Source organism: Phalacrocorax aristotelis, chromosome 12, assembly GCF_949628215.1.
Source record: "Phalacrocorax aristotelis chromosome 12, bGulAri2.1, whole genome shotgun sequence".
NCBI classification, from domain to species: Eukaryota; Metazoa; Chordata; class Aves; order Suliformes; family Phalacrocoracidae; genus Phalacrocorax; species Phalacrocorax aristotelis.
Window position 1 is genome coordinate 13,977,197 of NC_134287.1, and position 13,988 is coordinate 13,991,184.

Here is a 13,988-nt window from a genome sequence, read left to right on the forward strand (position 1 = left end):
TTTTTTTTTCCCCCCTTTCAACAGACACTTTTTCTCATCATAGAGCTGTTCTTCAAAGCAGCAAGGAACATGCACACTTTTCCTCATTATCTCATAGTATTTGCAAAAATTAAGTTTAAATCACCTCAGCACATACTATGACTATTTTAAATACTACATTAGTACTTGGAGAAGTAGTTAACTGCAGCCACAGGACACACAACACTAAAGGCTAGTCCTGGCAAGGGTTGCATTTCTCATACTACTGTAATAGAGATGTGCTTATCTGCTAAATTGCTGATAGCAAAACTGACTGGAATCAAAAGCAGGGAGCGGAGAGCCTGGCCATACAATGATCACACAGCACACCAACCTTTTAAGGCAGAAATATCTCACAGGTATGCAAAGGACCGCAAAGACTCATTCATTCACTTTCTTTGGTAGACAGTAGAAACATCCTCTATTAACTGCTAATCAAATGACAAAAATAAGAACAAACGTGACAATCATTCATTTAAGCTCTTCAGTGAAGTATCTGATACAACATTAGTATTGACTATCTAGTGAAAATATCAAAACCTTGATACATGCTCCTGCAACATACCAAAAAAAAAAAAAAAAAAGAAAAAAGAAGTATTTCCTCTATATTTCCTCTAGCTACCTTCAGCAGCAGTGATCCTAAGTGTTTGTTCAGCCCTGGCCTCAGGGGCTATTCATAGATAGGAAGCTACAAACATATAGAAAATCTTGCAGAATCATTGCGCATAAAAAGGTAAAACCTGCAGATGAATAAAACATACAAGCTACTCGAATTTATCTGAGTATTTCGATTTACATTCTATTGTCCACAATTTTCTATCTCAAGGTTTAAAATTACTTAAAAATTAAGTAAAATAATGTTTAATACTTAACTATTTTAACAGAATAGACCTGCTGTGCAAAACACCTGTATGTAGGACAAAGGTCTTAACTTCTATTAAATCAATCTAAGTGGACAAGTCAAGTAACTTTTTCTTATGTAAGACTTGGTCTCACTCTTGCAAGCCGAATATGTACTATGCTACATCATGTTAGTTGGATTTCTGGAATAAAAAACTCTAATAATGGTATTATATCATTGCTATGATAATTACAGTAATTAGGTACTTGTTTATAGTTTAATTTTTACAGTGAAATGAAAATAGAATTTCTGAAAGAGCCATTGATACCATATTTGAACACTGACTTGACTATTTATTAATCCAAGATTTATTAAACTACATAAAATAACTGTATAAAAGTATGCAATCAGACATTAGTGTTTAGTTCCTGGACTAAAACCATAGCAACTACCTGGAGAAATAAAAAGCCAATTAACAGCTAGAAGATACCGGCCACTAATTTTAAGAGCTCCCTCAATTCACATTCTGATTTTAATACAACTACATATTCTGATAAATTAGAATAATTAATTTTCACATGCAGTAACAAAGTAAGTTTAATTATTCTTGTTTTAGCATCACTGTTCCGAGTATACTGTAAGACATGACATCAAACACAGACGTCGGAACACAAGCCAGCAATGCATAGCTTCTACAGGTACAACTCTAGAAACAAGATTACAAATACAAAAATATTTCAAACAATACCTACTGTGAACCATCACACTAACTCCTCCATTCAACTTCACTGGAAGAACACTTTGAAAATTTAAGAACTCTATTCTTCTGTATTAGCAGACAGCTAAGACCTGTTATTTTAACATCAAAACTTAAGCCCTTCCTCCCTCCCTCTCTCTTCTTTTCTTCCCCCCTTCTGCCCATTATCCACTATAAAGTGAATGAAAATGCTGCAATGAAGACGGAAGACAGAAGGAGGGAAAAAAAGGAGAATCAAAGTTGTTCCTTTCCATACACACTTTAACAGTAAATTCTCGCTTCAGAGTTCACTCGCTGGCATGGAGAAAAGCAGTTTCTCTAACAGTCAATCCTCCCATTTCCTGTGCTGAAAAGCACAGACACTCTTACTTTATAAGGAAGCTGTTGACACCTTCATCCCTTGGCTGTCCATCAGGTTATCCAATATACCAGTTGAGAATGTTCCGCCCTATGCCAGCACTGTTAATTCCCAGCCACTAGAAGGTAATTCATGATGAAAGCAATTCCCTGTATGCTTCCTACTCACTGCACAGATCTAATTTGGAACACAACCTTTCCTAGCTGTAGCCTGCTATTCTGTTATTACAGGCATGCACTGAGTATCTGGTACATTTTAATTCAATATTATGCCATTTCAAACTGCCTGCCTTTTCAATCTTCTTATGGAGCACAAACATGATTCTTTTAAATTCCTGACTACAAAGGACTCTCCTAAGCAGACACACTATTAATGCCAGCATTTTATTTCATAAAATAGATAGCTTGACCCCAGCTATCAACACTTATGCTGTAAATAGTCAAGGAGGAAGAAATGACTTTGTTTCAGCCAACTTCAAAATACTAATGAGATGTCATCTAAAGAAACATATTAAATGTCAACTATAGGAAGCATTTTCTGAGGTGTGGCTGCCTAGACGAAATCACTAACAACAAGGGGAAAAAAAATAAAGTGAGTGCCTTGTCACCTAGTAACTATCACAATGGGGCTCTTTTACAATAAACAGATTAAAGAATGACTTAAGTGTGTGCCTGGGGTGGTTCTGTAAGCAAACAGACTGAGAGTCAAGGTCCCAAGAAATAAACATCACTGCTATAAGAGGAAAAAAATATATTTAAGCTATAAAGCTTAAGCATAATGTAGAGAAAGAGGCAAAAAAGGGAAGGAGGGGCTATTGCTTCACGGGTGTGCACATATACAAGAACTTGTTCAAACCAGGGTAGATTTTGAAAGAAAGCAAAGACCATTGAGATAAGTAACTCTGAGGCACAAAACCTTCTGAAAGGGGAGTAATAACAAGGCATTAATAGAGTAAATGCAGTTTACTGGACACCAGGCATATTCAACCATGCATTGCACAATATAATGGCCAGCAGTAGTCAATGGCATCAGTTTCTTTCAACAAGAAAGGGTTTTGCATCATCATTGGGCAGATGTTTTCCTCTCATAGCTGTGCTCCTAAGAGACCTTATAGCAGTGTCACTAATGAAGAGGGAATCATCTACTCTCCAACCAGGTATACACACATCCACAAAGTAGTAAAAATACAGTTCTCACATCATCATCTGAGACCATCTATGCTCGTCAACTCTGGATACGTAAAAGGCATCCAGGCAGGTTTCACAGGATATGAAACAAGCTCATTTTTAAATAGAAGTACAATGCAAATTTACAAAGCCATCCTCTTTCCCCTTCCACTTCACATCTACCACTGCAGAGTACTCTAATTTCCTTTAAGTAACAGACTAAAGTCTCAAAATGACCAAAGCTGCAATACAGATATGATGCATTTCAGAGAGTAGGTGGGGGACAAGGAAAGGAGTGGTGAAGCGCTCCGTGGGCAGCTCATGGGCAGATGACCCCAACAGTCAGCAGGGTCCGAAGTACCATGACCAGGCCAGGCAATCAGCTCAGTGACAGAAAAATGTGGTGACACCATGAGTAGCCCAAGTTCCCAGAAGTCCCTACTACTCTTACATGGATACCACATCAGCACACATATAGTTGCACTGTAGTCTCTGCTGTAAACTTGCTACAGAAACACTGCATACCTTAAAGTCCATGCATTTACAGGAAAAAACCTACCTAGAAAACAAGCTCCTTGAAATTGCTTCAGAGCAACTGTCTTTATACTGTAATTTGAGATCCTTATTTCCTGGTTCTTTCTCAAATTGCACTGGATCTATAACTCACAGAATTGCTGCTGCTGCTCTTTATTTTGCTTTTAAAGATGGCACCTTCTCAAGATAAGCTCCACTGGAAAGTCATCATAAAAATCTAAGCAAACACCCTTAAGCAGTAGTCTCTTTATATGCTCTGTAATACTCACTAACCTTCCATATTGGTTCTGGTTTCTGAACTCATGCTAAGCTAAAGTAAATTAAACTTCATTTATCTCCTTTACTATGCAATTCAGGTTTAGCATGCAGCTTGCCTTGTCAGTTACTGGGAGAAGGGATAAAGCATGTCCTTTGGGCAGCTTCTTATGAAGATATCTAGAAACAGGGTTTACTCTTAACACCCTCAACCTGCCCAGTGAAAGCAAATCACTACTACTTTTTTCTCACACTAGGCCAGAAGATTGGGCAGTGCTACATAACTCAAATAACCAGCTGTCTATCCCAGGTGCTGTATTACTATTCTCTGTACCAGATTCCAGCTTATTTTACAAACATCTCTGCTCCTCTGTGGCCTCCCTCTCCAATTCAACCAAATGCTCATTTGGGTTTACACAGATTCCCCCCACCCCCCCAGCAGATCCCAACATTGCAGAAGCAAGTGAGGAAAGAATAGTTTCATTTTGATACTGGAGGTATCAGATGCAGACACTTAATCATTCCAGTTCTGGCAAAGCTGAATTTAGGAAAGAGGACGTACAGCTTGCCTACATATTTAGAAAGTTGTGGGTTTTATCTTTGTATAACCCAGGTGCTAGATGAACAGAAAATTCTATACCCCAGTTAAAGCAGTTAGAAACGTAATGCTTTTGTGATGACTGCCCTGTTTGTTCACCTGCAATTCTCTGGACAGCAAGGTGAGCAAAGAAGCACCTGTAACTGTAGCTGGTCTAAACACACAGCAGAAACTGTTTCCCCTGTTTTCATTATTCTAGCTTTTTCATAGCTCTCCAAAGATCGAGAGATTTGTTCATGGATACGTGTCATATCTGAAGGCAGAAACACTATCAACATTGTTGTGCAACCTTTCAAACCTGATCCAATAATAAAAATAATAATTAAAAAACCAAGACACACACACATACAAAGTCTACTAAAAAAACATCCAAACTAACAACGAAATCTAGAATTGGGGGGTCTGGAAGATAGACCTTTTAAAAATGAAAAGCATTATCTTCGTGGAATTTTAGCTGCGGAAGAAAACATTTGAGTTTTTTTCTGGATCACCCAGTAGTAAATTTAAACATAGTCATGTGAATTTCCAAGAAGAAATTGCATGCATTTTACAGCTATTTTGAAGATTCACACTTACACCTCAAGTCACATTGTAATACACTGCCCCATTACTCCAGCCCTCCACCTACCAATTAAAGCTCTCAGCAACACGTCCAGCCACACGCACTGGCATACACTGCTCTCATGGACTCAACTACAAATGAAACCTCCGTTACATGCCGTTACACCGTTCCGTGTCTTGACCTGAAAAGCACTGAGCACTGGAAGATCCCCTTCTTTAGCAAATACACAACTCAGATGAGCTGGAACTTGAGCTCTTTTTGCTAGGATGGAATTTAACACTTACTTTGCATGCAGCTGAGGACTGACTTCTGATTCAGTAATACTGAGCAATGTTTCAAAACGTGCCTTTTTTCTGACACGATTTTCAAAAATTCGTATAAAGAAAGATCGGCAATGTCCTAAATCTATCGTCAGATAGCAGGTTCATGCTCATCCCTTGGAAATTGTGATTCAACGGTGACTATGATTTTAAAAAGGCGTAATATGACATCGTAGTGTACATGCAAATGGATAATCAATATGTACTCTACCATTTAAACAACTCTGCCTCCTATTCACTCATGTTAAGCACATCTAATTAAATTCCAATCCACAGATTGATTTTTGCAAGTGGTTCATTACGCTCAAGCAGAATACCAACTTGGACACACCTCTCCATGTAAGCAGCCACTAAAACTCATGAAGCAAAGACAAATACATAACTTTAACAAAATGACATTTATCATTTATACTTCAGTAGTGTGTTGGCTCTTTCCCTAATCACTGCAGCCTAGACCAAAGGCTCTGGTAAAGAGACTTTTTTTTATATTGCCTTATGTTTCAACTCATGCAGCTATGAAGTGAAGTGACATATGGCTGAAGTTTCAACAGTCAAAAGGCTTTTCTCGATGAAGCTCATCGTGTTCATCAGAAAACCCCAGCAAAAGCAAAAACTGCACATCAGCACCATTTGAATAGTTCAGTTACTGACCCACTTCCCTCTTGCAGGTTCCTGGGCAACAAAAAGACCAAGTCCAAGTGATTTAGCCAGTCTTCAATTGTAAATTCAGCTGTTAACGTAAGATGCAATATAATCCAGTGTAACACTGGAGATGGACTTTATTTCAGAGGGTTAATAAGGATTTATTGGCTGAAGAATACTGAAAAGAATGATAATGATAATGATTTTTAGTTTTCTGTCAAAGTCCCCCACAAAATGAAGGAATCAGTAATGAAAGTAAGACTTAATGAAGTTACATGCAAAAAAGCTTCACAAATGCCATAGCATTTATTAGGAAGACAAGATTAGAAGGACAATTTATTTTTCTGGATAGTTTGTTCTACAAAGGACTATTCCCCTCCTTTAAATATTATGCTACAAAATATTCTATTAGAAACAAAATCTTAGAAGAATCACAACAGAATAATAACACTTTCTATTATCTTTAAATGATTATCCTAAGACAAAGATGTTAGTGTAACCATTAACCAGACAACTCTTAGAATCACAGGAACGGCCACTTCATTTCAATTCAGGTTTAATTTCCAACCTATTACACTCGCCTAAGAGACGAAGCTGTAGGATAGCTTACGTGCATACGTACAATGACAGTCCAACAAGAGTCCTAAAGAAATAATTGCTTTGGTGGTATGACAACGTTGTTTTCTTCTAATAGTTGTGCGGTTCATTGTAAAACCCAAGAAGCATCTCTTCAAGAACTCTCCACATCTTTACTAAACAATAATGATTATTTGCGCAAGCTAAAATGCTTTTCCAAGTCAGTGCCAACCTGTTATTACACCAGAACTCTTGCTAAAGATTTTACACAACAATAAGACTAAAAATAAAATGGAAGAGAAATCTTACAATTTGCGTTAGCAGTTAGCTGTAGCATAATCCTAATAATACTTTCACCTAAACTAATCCGAACAGACCAAACACGTCTTCCTACTTCACCTGCTGGGTGAGGATTTTTGTTTCTTTTTCTAAAGCAAAATATCCTCAACTACTGCCTGCTGCTCATCACAATTACTAGCAAAACAAATTTCCTGTCATTTCCAATTAATACCTAACTTACCTTATTTTGTATGACATCTCTCATAAGAACTCCATCACAAATGACCTTCCCAAACTAAGCATTACACCACCAGGTAACACTGCAAAAGAGGGAAACTCAAGTCATCCTAGAAATAACTCTGTTTCAACTGAAGTTTATAAAGAAATGAGGATTCAGCTAAAGAAGTTCTGTTCTACATGACAAGATATGAAAAGCACCTCTACTGTATACCGCCTGTATAGAGGGACAAACCAAAGCTTTCAACTAAATTGAAAAGGACTGGGACAGAAAGGCCCACAAAGCCAGATATTTTACATAATCTATTGTGAGATGTATAAACATGAAGCCAGAAGGACTGTTTGAAATGCCTTTGGTTACATCTCCACATGCAAAGGTAATCAGAGCAGCAAGCCACCCAAGTTTAGAAGTGATGAAACATAATGAAAGGAGATTAACTGGACTGAAAAGCATCGCAACACCTAAAAAAGTCAGAAAAAAAACAAGCTTGAGATGAAGCCAATCACCACTGCCTGTATTCCATACAGAACAGACAGCAGGTGGCCATGAGATCTCATCACTGATGGCCTTCCTGTATTTACAGATTGCACATATGAGAAACAAAACAATTAAATCCCACCTACGCTAGATCTCCCAATATTAATTCACTTTTGCCCAAGACCGAATACAAGATACTGCTCTAATTTAGAGAAAAGATTATTGGGATATCACCCAGTACTGCTGAGAAGGAAGATGTAATGTAACGTGGTCCCTCCATAGAGGGCTGCAATACAGACAGAACAACCGTGACCCACAGCACAAGTGGCAAAGCTGGCTGTGTACTGGGACACCGAGTCCTCCAGCCCAGGCATAACTTGACACAGCTCCCTGATTCAGCGCACACACAGACTTGCTCTGATGCAGACGCCTGAAGGCAGGGGAATGGAAGGGTGAGTATACACAGTGGGTAGATTCAGGATTTCCTTGCTTTCATCAGTTTAATACTTAATCTCAATTATTTTCCTTTTTTTAATCTGAATTTATATGAACACAGACTGCATACAGTGCCAAGGTGCAAAGCTCAGCATTACTATCAATTCTTCTAACATGAGTCAAGTACTTTAGAAGACAAGGTTTACTCAAACTTTATCTTTGCTGATGTCACAAGTCAGAGAGTTGAGCAATATTGTATGAATTCCTTCAAGGCATCACTAGGTTTTCTACCAATCTCACGTAAGTGGTTAATATTATGGTCATATTAACGCCACATATGGAGACAAGTAACAGCACAACTCCAAAGTAAAGTTAATTAGTTAAGGTTTAACAAGTGGGACTGGATTTCTTCCTATCACAACACAAGTCATGGGGTACACCTCAAGTGTGTTATTTTTTGTCATACTAATCCCAAGGTTGAAGCTCCTGTCCCAGGGGAAAACAATATACTAGCAGCAGTGTCCTTTTACTGTGAACGTCAAACAAGACTTGGATGCTTATGGGTTTACACACAGACTTGTAACCCTCTGTTAGTAGAGTGCCTTCAGCACAGAACAACTCTTACTCATCAAAGAAAAGAAAACTAGTCTCACCTACACCACTCAGCAACCAACGCAGTATCAGCAACAGCACTACTGTAACCTTTCAGGATTTTAGCATCATGCCTTCAACTCTGCTTACAACAAGGCTAGTACCAGCCACTTAGTCACTACCACTACCACTACCCTGTTTGCGTTCATGTTCTGACACTGACATCATCACCTGTGCAAAGAAGAATGTTTCAAGGGAGGAAAAGAAATAAAATTTGTGATAGAGTTCACAGCCTGGACAAAGCATACATTCTATGACATGCCTTCTCCACCTATTACTACGTCATAACTCTAATTCACACTATAAAAGTTAGAGCGCTGGCAGACTGTCTTACAAAATTGTAGTGTCATGGTATTCATAAGATACAGCATAAATCTTAGCATACTCGGCACTGAAGATGCCGGCATGTTTGCTGTCATGGCTGTTTCCAAATGTTGTTTCCAGAACACACAAGAGGGTTGTAAAATTCCAACCATGGCTCTACTGTCTGCGTGACCACTGCATACTGAAAAACACCATTCATGAGGATGGTAAGGCTCTACTGTTCTCAAACCTGATTTTCCTACCGAGTTTCTCCAGAATCCCTGGAAACAAGCAAGCAAAAATTTTCAATCCTTTAAGGATCTGAATGAGTCAACTCTAACCTCTACAGAGGACTGACTTCTACTAATTAATATAAGAGGCAGTACTTTATACAATATTATTACATAAAAAAAAAAAAATCAGTATTCCATATACTTCTTGAAATTAGGGTCACAATTTTCTCCTCTCTTCTGATGCTGATTTGTTTCTGATGAGATTTTCCCACCACCCCCCTCAATAATTTGAAGCAGCAGGGTCTTGGTCTATGACTTGAAGATGAGAATTATCCATAAGGCTTTCCAACATTGTTTTTGGCAACAGGAGAATAAATTCAGAACAAGCCAACCTAGAACGAAGTACAGGATATTGTCTACCAGAGCCCACTCGTTAACAAAAGTTGCAGACTACTGATTTAACATTTAACATTTCTCCTGCCTAATAATACTACTAAATCCAGAAAAACGCTTTTTTCCATAGCTCTTTTTAAAAAGCCTGCTTCAGGAAATTCAACATTAGCCTTAAGTAGTGATAAGCAACATACCTGCTCATTAGGACCAAAGAAACCACTCTCTGCATTTAGTTCTTCAGTCCTTTGCTCAACACTTTGAAAGAGTGAACCTCACAATACGAACAAATATCTGTCAACAACCCCAAATCAAGTCTTATAAAACAACAGAAAATACTGTTTTAAAGCCAAGTAAAAAACAGATGACTGAAGAATTTCAGAAAAAGAAAAGATGGACTCAAAGGCAATACAGAACAAGTTTACTTGTCTTTTTCCATAAAAAGGATGACGTTTAAAATGGACAGTCTCTTGAAACATCTTTAGACTTTCAGTTTCTCACACTTCTAGAGCTTAACCACCTACTCCTAAAGTCAATAGCAATATAACCATTCATAGCAGCCAATGATTACATTTCCTTGTCAATATAAAAATGAAGCTGTGCCTCACGCTGTTTCAATTTCCTTATACAACAGAACATACTGGGACACTGGTCACATGTGGTCTTTTAGTGTATTCTGCTTGCAACATTTTAACTTCTGAAAAGCAATTTTAGAAGAAGCTAAAGCAAACCAACGCTAAAGCCAGACTACCATATTTCTCATCTTACACACAGATTTCAATTCCGCAAGAGATCCTCTCCCGGTCTGCACAGTGTCTCACTGGAAGCATACATGTATCAGACTGACCTGTGCAGGCTATTTTCCAGGACAAGAACGAAAATCCGCAAGCCTACACCACAATAATCTGGCTGAAGTTGCTTTCAAACCCAGAAGGGCAAGCGGCTTTTGCAAATACCATCTGCAAAAACAAGGACACGTACTCTACCGCAACACTGCGGCCGGCTCTACAATATAACCTTCATGCTGGTGTAACGGTTGCTGGGTTTTATTATCTATATTATTTAACCATATAGCGAAACATACACGCGACCAGCGAACCAGAACCACCTCGTTAACAGCGCGGAGAAAGCTGCCAAGGAACAAAGAGGCTACGAGCGAGCACAGGAGCTAGGGCTGCCCGCTCGGAGGTCCTGACTCAGGCGGCGCTGCCAAGGCGGGACTTCGCCCCGCGGCCCCCACGCCCCTCCTCCGGCGGGGCCCGAGCCTCACCCACGGACCGGCCAGCCAGGCACCCCCGCCGCACGCGCGGGTCCCCCCGCAGCGGCTCCCGGCGGACGCCTCCCTCCCTCCTCCGCCGCCGCCGCCAGGCCGCCGCGGTTCTTCGCCCGCCGGCTCCGCCGCGCCGCGGGAGGCGGCCGAAGGGGCTCACCGGCACCGCCGCCCCCTCCCCGCGCCCGCCGGGCAGAGCCGTGCCGTGCCGTCCCGCTCGCCCCGGCCGCCCCCGCGCCGCCCCCTCAGGGGGTCCGGCAGCACCCGCCCCCCGGCGCGGCCCCTCACCCGCTGGCTACGGGCGCAGCAGGGAAGGCGGCAGCTCCCCCATGGCGGCGGTGCGGTGCGGTGCGGTACACCCCGCCAGCCGCCGCCGTCCCGGCGAGCTGACACATCAACAAAGATGGCGGCGGCAGGCGGCGCTCCGGGCCGGAGCGGGGCGGGGCGGGGGCCTGGCCAGGCCGGGAGCCTGCCCGCAGCGGGCGGGGACGGGCGGCGCGCCGGGCCGGGGGCCTGGCCGGGCCGGGAGCCTGCCCGCAGCGGGCGGGGACGGGCGGCGCGCCGGGCCGGGGGCCTGGCCGGGCCGGGAGCCTGCCCGCAGCGGGCGGGGACGGGCGGCGCGCCGGGCCGGGGGCCTGGCCGGGTCGGGGGCCTGCCCGCAGCGGGCGGGGACGGGCGGCGCGCCGGGCCGGGGGCCTGGCCGGGCCGGGAGCCTGCCCGCAGCGGGCGGGGACGGGCGGCGCGCCGGGCCGGGGGCCTGGCCGGGCCGGGGGCCTGCCCGCAGCGGGCGGGGACGGGCGGCGGCCGGCGGAGGCGGTCCCCGGGCTGGGTCTCCGCACCGCACCTCTGCGGGACGCCGCCGGCGGGCTCCTGCGGCGCTGCCGTGCCGAGCGGGCCGCGGGGTGAACGGCCGCTCAGCTCAGCTGCCGGGACGGGGACGCTTCCTCTGAGTTAGTTCCCTGCGCGTTGGCCGTGGGAGCGGTCAGGCGCTGGAGCCGGCGGCCCAGGGGGGCTGGGACATGGCCACCCCCGCAGGTACCCGGGCGCAGCCCGCACCAGCCGGCCCCGCTCCCTCGCCCAGCCGCGGCGCTCCCGCACTCCCTGCCGACAGCAGGCAGATGGAGGGGAATGGAACGAGACGTGAGCGGAACGTGCTGAATCTCACACATTAGGTAGTTTAGAGCATTTGTATAAATATTATTTCAATCAGGAGGTTGTTGGGTTTTTTTCTCCTCTCCTTAGCTAAGCATGCATTACAGCCTTTCTGCGCGGGGGATCTCGCGTCAGGCATTCCACGGTGTTACCCAAGACCCGTAGCCCTGAGGAGCTGCTGTGTAGGAGGGCTTCTTCACCTCAACAATTTTTAGAGACACGGTCACAAATATACCTCCCCCTTTTGCAAGATGAGTGCACAAGTAATGCCTAATAAAGGCTCTTCCCTAAGGAAACAGCTCCTGGTTTTCCAGAACCAACCCCTACATGCAATGTCAAAAGCCCTTGCACCTACATGCCATGTAGGAGTAAATCCAGTGATGTTAATAAACAAAGCCCAGCCTCAGGTAACGCCTGCCAGTACTTCATTCCTTATTCAGATGGGATTAAAAAAACCAGTGTGAAAATTCGCTGGGTATCAAAGATCTGGAGTATGTTTCAGTGCTGGGGGCAGCAATTTCTCCATGGAACACAAAGCTTTTTGGAATCCAGGGCACTACATAAGTGGCATTTTATTTTATTTTATAAAAAATAAGTTTAAAAAACTACCTTAGCAGACAAGCTGTTAAGTAAGAACAGTTGCATTCACTATAGCAGATCAGGTAAAGTAATGGCACCTTTCCTGCAGGAACTTCATAAACATAACAATAGAAAAGCATGTAAAAATCATAAAATCATTTGGGTTGGAAGGGGCCTCAGGAGTGTACATAGTCTAATTCCCTACTCATGGCAGGGCTAACTTATATGTTAGATCAGATTGCTCCTTTATTTTGGCTAATTTACTTTTATATACATATAAAAGTATACTATACGCTTTATCCCTATAAAACCCAGCGATTATTTCTTCAGTTCATACCTTGGGTGATTTTGAAAATAGAACGTGCTGCATAAGTTTATTTACAAATATGAATTGGAAGCATTATTTCAAAGCAAGTTATTTTTCTCCGTATTCTTTCCACGTAATTGGAATTTCAAAAATCACAAATGCAAATTTTGGGGTCCTAGAAAATGCTCCCTTTAAACCTTTTTACAGATCCTTATAAACAACTCTGGGATCTTAGAGAACATCAATCTGTACACCACTCAGAGCTCATAACCATAAACCTTTGCATTTTCATTATTTTGGGAAAGATAATACTGCTTCAGATAATTAAACATTAATATCCTAACCATCACCTCTAAAGCAGTGGAGGAGCCAGCTGAAAAACATTTCCATCTTTAAAAACATTATTTAGGTGAGAGCATAAACTAGAAAAAGTCGTGGAGAGAACTCATGGCCTCAGCTTTAACCTCCAAATAATAATTTGAAGGCAAAAAATCTAGCCATTGCTTTGCTCATGCTATGCATTCCATATTGCTAAAAATACATTAAAAAACAGGTGTGGAACAGAGGTAAGGGCAAAATTGTCCATTTTCAGAAAGCAGTGCCATGCAACACTCACTTGCTAACTGCCATGCAGCCCAAGTCTAAGCTTTGCTTTCAGAAATGCTTCTTTGCCACTCCTACTCCTGTTCTGCAGCAGAACAGCAAAGTTCACACAGCCTGGCTGCTCTGCAACAGTCACTTCCATGCCCAAATGCTTCTTATCTGGTCTTCTAGTCATTTAAAGGCAACCACAGAGACACCAGCGTACTCTGGCCCCAGTCCTTAGATTTATGTTCCTGCTTTGCTGTACACTTTGTCTGCAGTCCTACTGATGTTAACCGAATGTGGCTTAGTGCATCCCACCAAACCTGGCAGAATTTCAGCTGATTTTCACCTCTTATTCTGGATGGTTTTTTTCAGCAGGACTGAAATCAGGTTAAGAAAATCGAGCCCAATTAGCAGATTTCTTCCTTAAAGGCAGGTGAAAATTTTTTTTTGTACTCAGCT

General features: G+C 42.6%; 1 protein-coding gene across 5 annotated transcripts in view; it reads right to left on the reverse strand.

Annotated features, from left to right (window-relative positions):
* Window positions 1-11,334, reverse strand: part of CCDC186 (coiled-coil domain containing 186) — a 39,017-nt gene extending 27,683 nt beyond the window's left edge. For 2 of the 5 annotated variants that reach the window (XM_075108308.1, XM_075108304.1), the window contains exon 1: window positions 11,192-11,334. The gene's annotated coding sequence lies outside the window, so the exon portion shown is untranslated. Of the gene's footprint in view, window positions 1-352; window positions 452-11,191 lie in introns of those variants that run through there. The other 3 variants (XM_075108305.1, XM_075108306.1, XM_075108307.1) reach the window with 3 other exon arrangements.
* Window positions 11,335-13,988: the final 2,654 nt, after the last annotated feature.